Source organism: Heterodontus francisci, unplaced genomic scaffold (assembly GCF_036365525.1).
Source record: "Heterodontus francisci isolate sHetFra1 unplaced genomic scaffold, sHetFra1.hap1 HAP1_SCAFFOLD_148, whole genome shotgun sequence".
NCBI classification, from domain to species: domain Eukaryota; kingdom Metazoa; phylum Chordata; class Chondrichthyes; order Heterodontiformes; family Heterodontidae; genus Heterodontus; species Heterodontus francisci.
In genome coordinates, this window is record NW_027142345.1 from 2,368,345 (window position 1) to 2,379,770 (window position 11,426).

Here is an 11,426-nt window from a genome sequence, read left to right on the forward strand (position 1 = left end):
TGTTGGAGGTCAATCATCTCAGCTCCAGGACATTACTGCTGGAGTTCCTCAGGGTAGTATCCTCGGCCCAACCTTCTTCACTACTTCATCAGTGACCTTCCTTCAATCATAAGGTCAGAAGTGGGGATGTTCACTGATGATTGCAAAATTTAGCACCATTCGCGACTCCTCAGATACTGAAGAGGTCCATGTAGAAATGCAGCAAGACCTGGACAATATCCAGGCTTGGGCTGATAAGTGGCAAGTAACATTCGCGCCACACAAGTGCCAGGCAATGACCATCTCGAACAAGAGAGAATCTAACGATCTCCCATTGACATTCAACGGCATTACGATCGCTGAATCCCCCACTATCAACTTCCTGGGGGTTTCCATTGACCAGAAACTGAACTGGAGTCGCCTTATAAATCGTGTGACTACATGAGCTGGTCAGAGGGTAGGAATCATGCGGTGAGTAACTCACCTCCTGACTCCCCAAGCCTGTCCACCATTTACAAGGCACAAGTCTGGAGTGTGATGGAATGCTATCCACTTGCCTGGATGGGTGCAGCTCCAACAACATTCAAGAAGCTCGACACCATCCAGGACAAAGCAACACGCTTGATTGGCACCACGTCCACATCATTCACTCCCTTCACCACTGACGAACAGTGGCAGCAGTGTGTACCATCTACAAGATGCACTGCAACAATGCACCAAGACTACTCAGGCAGCACCTTCCAAACCTACATCCTATACTGCCTAGAAGGAGAAGGACAGCAGATGCATGGGAACACCACCACCTGAAAGTTCTCCTCCAAGCTACACATCATCCTGACTTGGAACGATATCGCCATTCCTTCACTGTCGCTGGGTTAAAATCCTGGAACTCCCTTCCTAATAGCACTGTGGGTGTACCTACCCCACATGGACTGCAGTGGTTCAAGAAGGAAGCTCACCACCACCTTCTCATGGGCAATTAGGGATGGACTATAAATGCTGGCCTGGCTGGCGACGTCCACATCCCATGAAACAAATAATTAAATACAATAACAGCTCATCTCAATTCCTAGTATTTCTAAATCCCACCAGTCCAACATCAGCTGAACAATTATTGCATGTTGTGATTGATGGTCTGGTCTGTAAACTGCACTGTATCACAGATTGCTGACATTTGCTAACTGGAAGTGAGAACTGCAAAATCGGGACAGTAGTTCACATAGTCTGTCAGTGTGAAAGAATCAGGCAATGTGAAGTAATAGAATTTGTCTGTAAATGTTACACTCATATTGCTTTATATTTTTATATTGAAAATAAAAGTAATCATTTCGTGAAAATAGTGACATGTTGTCCAAACTTTGGTAGCCAGTTGTTTTCGTCTTGCACTCAGCAGGTCTGAGGATTTTGAGGTTGAGTTGTTGCTGGACCAGTAGCCAATGTCGGTCAGGGATTGGTTGCCGAAAAGGCCAATCTTATAGCTCATGGAACTGTAAGAATCTCAACGCGTGCATTGACCTGGGAAGGTAGGTTTGCGATAGACCGTTGTAGAAAACCCCTTAGCAGATTTCTCAAGTAGTACATCAAGGAAAGGGAACTCATTTGACTGCTCCATTCCAAAGGTGAATTTGAGTGCAGGATGGAGCCCATGAAGACGTGCAAGGAAATTATTTCATGCAGCTGTGGGTTCAAATATAGCAAACGTATCATCTCCATATTGGAAATATGCAAGAGGTCGGAGGTTAGGTGTCATTCCCTTAAAAACAGGTTTGTCATGGAATCCAACAAAGATGTTTGTGAGAGCTGGGCCTCGAGGGGATCCCATGGCAACACCAGCGATACATGGTGTCAATAAAACTGAACTCAACTGTGCAAGTTGCCGAGTTCATAAGTTCAATGAATACGGATTCACACAATGGTGACGGGTCGAGATTGCCATGATATAGCACTGCAGTGCAAATATCTATGGCTTCCTTAAGTGGTACATTGGTGAATCGGCTAGCAATGTCAAATGAACACATGGACACGGCATTGCTATCGATATGCAAGTCCTGTATGGTCTTCACAAATGTGAAGGAATCCTTCACTGTGTATGTGGAGAACTTGATCAAAAACTGGTTGTAACAATTTGCCCAACCATTTGGCAAATTCATTTCAGGATACTATTTCCATTGCTTCAAATAAAGAAAACACAACGACACAAAGAATTGAGCACAACGCTGAAAGTTTCACAGCAAATAGTCAAATGGGACAAGGATGAAATACAGAAAGAAAAAGCCTAAAATACTGAAAACACTCAGCCAGTCCAGAAACAACTGTGGAGAAGAGAAGCTCGGGTTAATGGTCCAGTTCTGTGACCCTTCTATAGACCTGAAACATTGCTCCTACCTTCCTCTCTCCACAGATACTACTGGAACTGCTGAGTGTTTCCAGAATCTTCTGTTATTATTCAGATTTCCAGTGTGCAGTATTTCTCTTTTTGAAAATAAAATATTCCCTGAGAGGAATGGAACTTCACATAAAAAATAGGAGTAAGCCATTCGGCCCATCGAAATAGCTCTGCCATTCAATAAGATCACAGCTGATCTCCTACATCAACTCCATCTTACCACACTAGCACAGATCCCTTGATTCCCTTAGTATCCAAAAACCTATCAATCTCTCTCTTGGATATACCCAATGATTGAGCATCCACAGCTCTAGAGTCATAGAGAGATACAGCACTGAAACAGGCCCTTCAGCCCACCGAGTCTGTGCCGACCGACAATCACCCATTTATACTAATACTACATTCATCCCATATTCCCTACCACATTCCCACCATTCTCCTACCACCTATCTACACTGGGGGCAATTTACAATGGCCAATTTACCTATCAACCTGCAAGTCTTTGGCTGTGGGAGGAAACTGGAGCACCCGGCGGAAACCCACGCGGTCACAGAGAGAACTTGCAAACTCTGCACAGGCAATACCCTGAACGGAACCGAGGTCACTGGAGCTGTGAGGCCGCGGTGCTAACCACCGTGCGTAGAGAATTCCAAAGATTCACAATGCTTTGAGTGTAAAAAAATTCTCCTCTTCTCAGTCCTGAATGATTGAGCCATTTATACTGAGACTGTGATCCCTAGTTCAAGATTCCCCAGCCAGAGGAAACATCCTCCCAGCATTTACCCTGTTAAATCCCTTAAGATTTTTAGGTGCCAGTAAGATTACCTCTCACTCTTCGAAATTCTGAGGAACATTTTTCTTTTATTTCCAAAATATACTTTATTCATAAAAATCTGTAAAAATTACATTGCAAACAATTTCCAAACAGCACCAAAAAATACAAACATTGCAAGGGAGATCAGTTTCCTTCAATACTGTCATGTGTTTCTTCACAACCCTTCCGTTTCACAATTGTCATGCCAATTACAGTTTTACATTTACAGCAAATTAAAATATTAACGATACAGTTCGAGGGGTTTCCCATGGATCCAGCCCCTCAGTTCAGCTTGGTGGGGGGGACCTTACATTGTGGTCTTTGCCCATTGAGCCTTTGCTGCGGCTGCCCCAAGCTTTAGTGCGTCCCTCAGCACGTAGTCCTGGACCTTGGAATGTGCCAGTCCGCAACATTCGGTGGTGGACAACTCTTTGCGCTGGAAGACCAGCAAGTTTCGGGCAGACTAAAGGGCGTCTTTCACCGAATTGATAGTCCTTCAGCAGCAGTTGATGTTTGTCTCGGTGTGCGTCCCTGGGAACAGCCCGTTGAGCACAGACTCCTGTGTTACAGAGCTGCTTGGGATGAACCTCGACAAAAACCACTGCATCTGTTTCCACACCTGCTTTGCGAAAACACATTCCAGGAGGAGGTGGGCGACCGTCCCTTCCCCAACACAGCCACCGCGGCGGCACTGTGCGGAGTGGGCGAGACGTCGGGTGTGCATGCAGGATCTGATGGGGAGGGCGGAGGGCCCTTCTCACCACCAGCCAAGCTACGTCTTGGTGCTTGTTTGAAAGTTCTGGTGATGAGGCATTCCGCCAAATGACTTTGACAGTCTGCTCAGCGAACCATGCGACAGGATCCACCGTCTCCTTTTCCCGTAGGGCCTTGAGGACATTCCGTGCAGACCACTGCCTGATGGACCGGTGGTCAAAGGTGTTTTCCCGCAGAAACTGCTCCACGAAGGATAGGTGGTACGGCACGGTCCAACTGCATGGAGCGTTCCGTGGCAATGTGGCCAAGCCCATCCTTCACAACACCAGGGACAGATAGAACCTCAGCACGTAGTGACACTTGGGGTTTGCGTCCTGGGGATCTACACACAGCTTGATGCAGCCGCACACAAAGGTGGTCATCAGGATGAGGGCCACGTTGGGTACATTTTTCCCGCCCTTGTCCAGAGATTTGAACATCGTGTCCCTCCAGACCCGGTCCATTTTAGATCCCCAGATGAAGCAGAAAATGGCTCGGGTGACTGCCACAGCGCAGGAGTGGGGTATGGGCCAGACCTGTGCCATGTAGAGCAACAACGTGAGCGCCTCGCACCTGATGACCAGGTTCTTACCCACAATGGAGAGAGATCGCTGCCCCCACATACCCAACTTTTGTCGTACCTTGGCTACTCGCTCCTCCCATGTTTTGGTGCACGCCCCGGCCCTTCCGAACCATATCCCCAGCACCTTCAGGTAATCTGACCTGACGGTGAAGGGGACAAAGGATTGGTCAGCCCAGTTCCCAAAGAACATGGCCTCGCTCTTGCCGTGGTTAACTTTGGCTCCCGAGGCCAGTTCGAACTGGTCGCAGATGCTCATCAGTCTGCGCACGGACAGCGGATCCGAGCAGAAGACGGCAACATCATCCATGTACAGGGAGGTTTTCACCTGAGTGCCTCCGCTGCCTGGGATTGTCAACCCTCTTATGCTCGCATCCTTCCTAATAGACTCAGCAAAGGGTTCAATAAAGCAAACAAACAAGACCGGGGACAGAGGACAGCCCTCTCTGACTCCAGATTTGATCGGGAAACTTTCCGATTCCCACCCGTTGATTGAGACTGCGCTACTGATGTTTGTGTAGAGCAGTTGGATCCAATTGCAGATTCCCTCCCCAAACCCCATTTTGGAAAGCACGTCCATCATGTCGGTGTGCGATATCCTGTCAAAAGCCTTCTCCTGGTCCGGGCTGATGAGGCAGGTGTCCACCCTTCTGTCCCGTACGTAGGCGATCATATCCCTGAGTAGTGCGAGACTATCAGAGATCTTCCTGCCGGGTACAGTACAGGTCTGATCGGGGTGAATCACCAACTCCAGAGCAGACTTGACTCGACTGGCTATGACTTTGGACAGAATCTTGTAGTCAACATTAAGCAGTGAGATGGGCCGCCAATTTCTGATTTCTGCTCTCTCCCCCTTCCGCTTGTAAATGAGGGTGATGATGCCTTTCCTCATGGATTCTGACATGCTGCCGGCCAGGAGCATACTCTCGTATACTTCCAGCAGGTCCGGGCCGACCCAGTCCCACAGGGCCGAGTACGAGGAATATCGGCCTTGTCGACTCAATCTCTTCTCAAAGGACAATTCCCTCATCCCAGGAAGCAATCGAGTGACACTTTGTTAAACTTCCTTTAAGGCAAGTATGTCCTTCGTTAGGTAAGGGGAACCAAAACTGTGCACAGTGCTCCAGGTGTGATCTCACCAAGGCTCTGTCTAATTGTAGTCAAACTTCTTTATTCTTATAAAAACTCTTCACAATGTTGAACACAACTATTAACTACCTCATTAACATCTCTGCTCGAAGAAGAAGGACCCCAGCTTCACACACCCCAGACCCCTATTCTTTCCACATTAGCTGAATTCGTGCATCTCTGATACCATTCTAATAAATCTCCTCTGTGCCCTCTCTGAGGCCTTGATATTCCTGCTAAAGTGTGGAACATGGAATTAGACACAATGCTCGAGCTGAGGCCTATAATCAGTGAGATTTATAAAGGTTCAGCCTCAATTCCTTGTCTGTGTCCCGTACTCCCATTTCTGGTTTCTGACTCAAAGTCGGCTCAAAGCTGTTGAAACTGCCTGAAGAAACATTTCCACCCAACAAAGCGCTCGGAATGTGAGAAGGGACAAATTGAGTGACCAGGTACATCAACTCCAAGTAAAACTCCACCATGTAGTGAAAACACTCGAAACACAACGGCTCTTTTAAGAGCCACCCACAATCTCTCTGAAAAAGCTGCACCAACATCTCTCTCGAATTGGTTTATTTCATTGGTTTTAATGCTAAATAACTCTCTTGAACTTTGTCTATGTTTTCGGTTTCAATCTGGTATGGAGATTCTGGGAAGATGAGTTTCACTGCCTGGGAGGATCTTTGTGGTTTTCCTGCAGAATGCAGCATCAGTGAAGCGGTCACTTGCACTGAGCAGGTCAAGCGCAAGATGTAACCATGTGGTGTCCGCTCTGAAACTGGAGGGCTGCATTCCCTGTGGATTCGGCAGTCGAAAAACTCGACCGTTTCTCTCAAACACAAAACAAAGTCTCTTTTCAGAGTCACCCACCGCCTCATAGGGACAGCAGTGACCTGGGAACGGGAGCTGGGGTGTGTTTTATGCCGGAAATAACAGTTAATGATTTATGTTGTGCTCTCGTTATATTCCAATCTCTGAATTGAGCCTTTCCACCGCACCAGGGTTATGGGGAGAGTTTTCATCGTTTCTTTTCCAAACGTACAGACGATGTTATAAAGTTGCTGATTTACCCAGATGGCGGATTCTCCCCTCACAGTGAAAAGTAACATCACACCTTCACATCTGCCCATTGTTTTATAATTGAATAATTAGTCAAATGGAATTATTTGTGATGTTATTTCCCCCGAGACGGTGTTTCCTGCAGTGAAACTGATCAGTTTCAGCTCAGTCATTCAGGGACCTGGAATTCCTGCAGTTTGAACCTGCTGTAACCCCAGCCCACTTCTGATTGGTCACCCTCTTCTCATAAAGTCAGTGACAGCACTTTTTCTTTATTTCCAAAATATACTTTATTAATAAAAATCTGCAAAAATTACATTGCCAAACAGTTTCAAACAGCACCAAAAAATACAAACATTGCAAGGGAGATCAGTTTCCTTCTATACTATCATGCGTTTCTTCACAACCCTTCCATTTCACTATTGTCATGCCAATTACAGTTTCACATTTACAGCAAATGAAAATATCAACGATACAGTTCGAGGGGTTTCCCATGGATCCAGCCCCTCAGTTCAGCTTGGTGGGGGTCCTTACACTGTGGTCTTTCCCCATTGAGCCTTTGCTGCGGCTGCCCCAAGCTTTAGTGTGTCCCTCAGCACGTAGTCCTGGACCTTGGAATGTGCCAGTCTGCAACATTCGGTGGTGGACAACTCTTTGCGCTGGAAGACCAGCAAGTTTCGGGCAGACCAAAGGGCGTCTTTCACCGAATTGATAGTCCTCCAGCAGCAGTTGATGTTTGTCTCGGTGTGCGTCCCTGGGAACAGCCCGGAGAGCACAGACTCCTGTGTTACAGAGCTGCTTGGGATGAACCTCGACAAAAACCACTGCATCTCTTTCCACATGAGGCGGCCATTCGCCCCATCAAGTCCATGTCGGGTTTCCAATCTGTTCAGTCCCTGACTCGATCCCCAAAGCCCTGCATAACCCCTTTGGGTCAAAATGACCGTGGCAGAACTCGAACCTACAATCTTCCGATAACCTCATAAAATACACTGAAGTCAAACGCCTTATTCATTAGGCCACACGGCCATTAGATAAAATGAATGATCCAATCGGAGAACCTCGAAGCACAAAATACAAAAATTCATTGGCTGAACCTGTCAACCTGGCAGAATATTTGAATTCGTGAAAGCTGCCAATTTCACTGTGGAAAAGAAGTGATCGACTGGAAAAGTACATAAAAATCTATTTTCCCGTCACGCTTTAAAAAAACGCTTTTAAAACACAATTTTGCTTTTACCGACTCAAATTGCTGGTGCTATTTTATGAACAGCTTTATTTTGCCAATTTTTGTCAACTTCTTATCCGTAACTGACAGGAAAACACTCCGTTCAGCAATCTTTCACGTGAAAAATAACTCAAACTCGGTGTGGAAGTAATAAATTACAGACTATTGGTAATTCCCCTTCACACGGGCTTCAGGGGGACAGTGAGAAGCCACTGAAATAGTTGCTTCATCCTTTTAAAAGGTTCCCATTCGGTCCTGTTACTGACATGTTGGAATCAGATTTGTATTTAACAAGATATTTCTGTGAAAACAAAATCCTCAACGGAACAGCTGGGAATCTGGGAATCACTGTAGTAAAATAAAAGGCTTTTGATTGAGAAGACGGGACCTTCTCACCAGCAGCCGGGTTACATTCCCCTCACATCCTTATTCAGTGAGCAGCTCTTTCCCTCGAGAAATAGACAGCAGCAGTTGGAAGTTCAGTGAAAGGATCAGTTCATTGAGACAAGTTTCTGACTGACAGGTGGTGCTGAATATTAATACAAGTAGGTCCTGGAATGGGAAACAAGTGTCCAGAGTGGTGTCTGAAATCAGGACAGGGAAATGGCCAGCACTGACACAGATCATTTCATTATTACATTGATATCTGACTGTCTATAAGGAGAAGCGAGTTAAACACATGATGGTGAAAGGAATGGAAGATGACGCTGGTTGTTCTAGATGAAGAGGGATAGACAGAGGTGTGGGTACAGCAGACTTCAGACAGTAATCAGCCCTTTCAGATACTGTGGGTGGATCTGAAAAGAGCCTTTGGGTATTTGATAAAATCCTGGCAGATTGACTTGGTTTTGGTGCCCGGAGCGCTGGTTTTCTTGGGCAGCAACACGGACTGGATATTCGGCAGCACCCTGTCCTCAGTGTCCTGGAATCAAAAGCAAGTGTCCAGAGTGGGGCCTGAAATCAGGATGGGGGAAAAAGCTCTTTGTTTAAAAACCCTCAAATAGCTACCTTGTAATTGGTCAGGTTACTAATGTTTTAGTTAGTGTAATTTATAATAATTACTAATTAGAAAGTGCTGTTTGGACAGAGTGTAAAGCTGTGAGTTGATGTGTGAGGGACTTCACTGACTAGGGGAAGGAGGTGCTGTTTGGTCTCTTTTCTTTTCTGCTTTTTCTGCCTCCATGGTACAGGGGAAGAAGTTGATTGGTGAGTAACTGGTAAATTAATCTACTTATTACACTTATTACACGAGCAATAATGAGTTTGCAAAGATAAGTTATGGCAGGGCAGCTCGGCCAAGTGGAATGTGCCTCCTGTGGTATGTGGGAAGTCATGGATGCACCATGTGTCCTTGACAAACACATCTGCAGGAAGTGTCACCAGCTGCAGAAGCTTGAGCTCCAGGTTTCAGAACTCGAGCAGCAACTGGAGTCAGTGTTGTGCATCCGCAAGGCAGAGAACTACGTGGATAGGACTTTTCAGCAGGTTGTCACCTCGGAGTTGAAGAGAGCACACGCTGAGAGGGATTGGGAGTTTGCCAGACAGACAAGAAGGTCAAGGCAGGTAGTGCAGGAGTCCCTGGAGGGCATCCCACTTTCTAACTGGTGTTCAGTTCTGAGTACTGATGGGAGAGAGGGTTCCTCTGGAGAGTGCAGTGAGAGTCATGACCAGAACTCCATGGGTGGCTCAGCTGTGCAGGGAGGGAGGAGAAAATACAAGCGAGCAATACTGGTAGGGGATTGTATAGTTCGGGGAACAGATAGGTATTTCAGTGCTCGCAAACCAGGTTTCCTCCTTGGTGCAAGGATCATGGATATCACTGAGTGGCTACAGAGCATTCTGGAGGGCAAGGATGCACAGCCAGAGGTCGTGGTCCACATTGGTACCAACGATATAGGAAGAAAGAGGGATGAGATCTTTCAGGCTGAGTTTAGGGAGTTAGGAAAGAGATTAACAAACAGGACCTCAAAGGTAGTAATCTCCAAATTACTCCCAAGGCCACATGCTAGTGAGTATAGAAATAGGAGAATACACCAGATGAATGCATGGCTGGAGAGATGGTGCAGGAAGGAGGGCTTCCGATTTCTGGGGCATTGGGACCAGTTCTGGGAAAGGTAGGACCTATATAAGTCGAACGGTCTACACCTGAACAGGACCGGGATGAATATCCTTGCAGGTGCTGTTGGGGATTGTTTAAACTAATTTGGCAGCTTGATGGGAACCTGAGGGCAGTTTCAGACAGGGCAATTTCAGGGCAGGGAACGGGAGGCAGAAAATTAGCGAATGACTCTGAAAGACAGAAGAAGCAAAGTTTAAAAAGTGTGCAGCAGAGGAATTTGGCAGTGTTAAAGGATATTTATTTATTTAAAGAGGCAACTTGATTGAAACATATCAGATCCTGAGGAGTCTTGAGAGGGTGGATGTGGAAAGGATGTTTCCCCTTGTGGGAGAATCTGGAATTAGGAGTCACTGTTAAAAAATAAGGGGTCACCCATTTAAGACAGAGATGAGGAGAATTTTTTTCCCTCAGAGGGTGGTGAGTTTTTGGAACTCTCTTCCTCAATAGGCGGTGGAAGCAGAGACTTTGAATATTTTTAAGGCAGAGGGACATCGATTCTTGATAAGCAAAGGGGTGAAAGGTTATCGGGGGTAGGCGGGAATGTGGAGTAATCAGTTCAGCCGTGAACTTATTGAATGGGGAAGCAGGGTCCAGGGGTCGAATGGCCGACTCCTGCTCCTAATTTTTATACCTGTATGTATATTCATATAGTAAATAAAGCTGATGAGATGAGGGCACAGATAGACACATAGAACAATACAGCACAGGAACAGGCCATTCGGCCCTCCAAGCCTGCGCTGATAAAGTAACATCACACTTTTTATTTTTATTTAGAGATACAGCACTGAAACAGGCCCTTTGGCCCACTGAGTCTGTGCTGACCAACAACCACCCATTTATACTAACCCTACAGTAATCCCATATTCCCTACCACCTACTTACACTAGGTGCAATTTACAATGGCCAATTTACCTATCAACCTGCAAGTCTTTGGCTGTGGGAGGAAACCGGAGCACACGACGAAAACCCACAGGGAGAACTTGCAAACTCCACACAGGCAGTACCCAGAATCGAACCCGGGTTCCTGGAGCTGTGGTGCTAACCACTGCGCCATTGTGCCCACACATGGTAACACAATATCATTGCAATAAGGGAAACTTGGCTGAAAGAGGGCAAGAATGGCAGCTCAACATCTCTGGGTATAGAGTTTTCATGTGGCATAGGGATAAAAAAGGTGGGAGTGTAGCATTATTAGCTAAGGAAGGCATACAGCTTTGAGGAGGGATTATATGCTAAATGAATCATCAAATGAGGCCATATGGGTGGAGCTCAGAAATAAAAAAGGGGCAGCCACACTACTAGGAGTGTACTGTAGACCCCCAAATAGTGAGAGAGAGATAGAAGAACAAATATGTAGGCAAATTGCTGAGTGCAAAACTA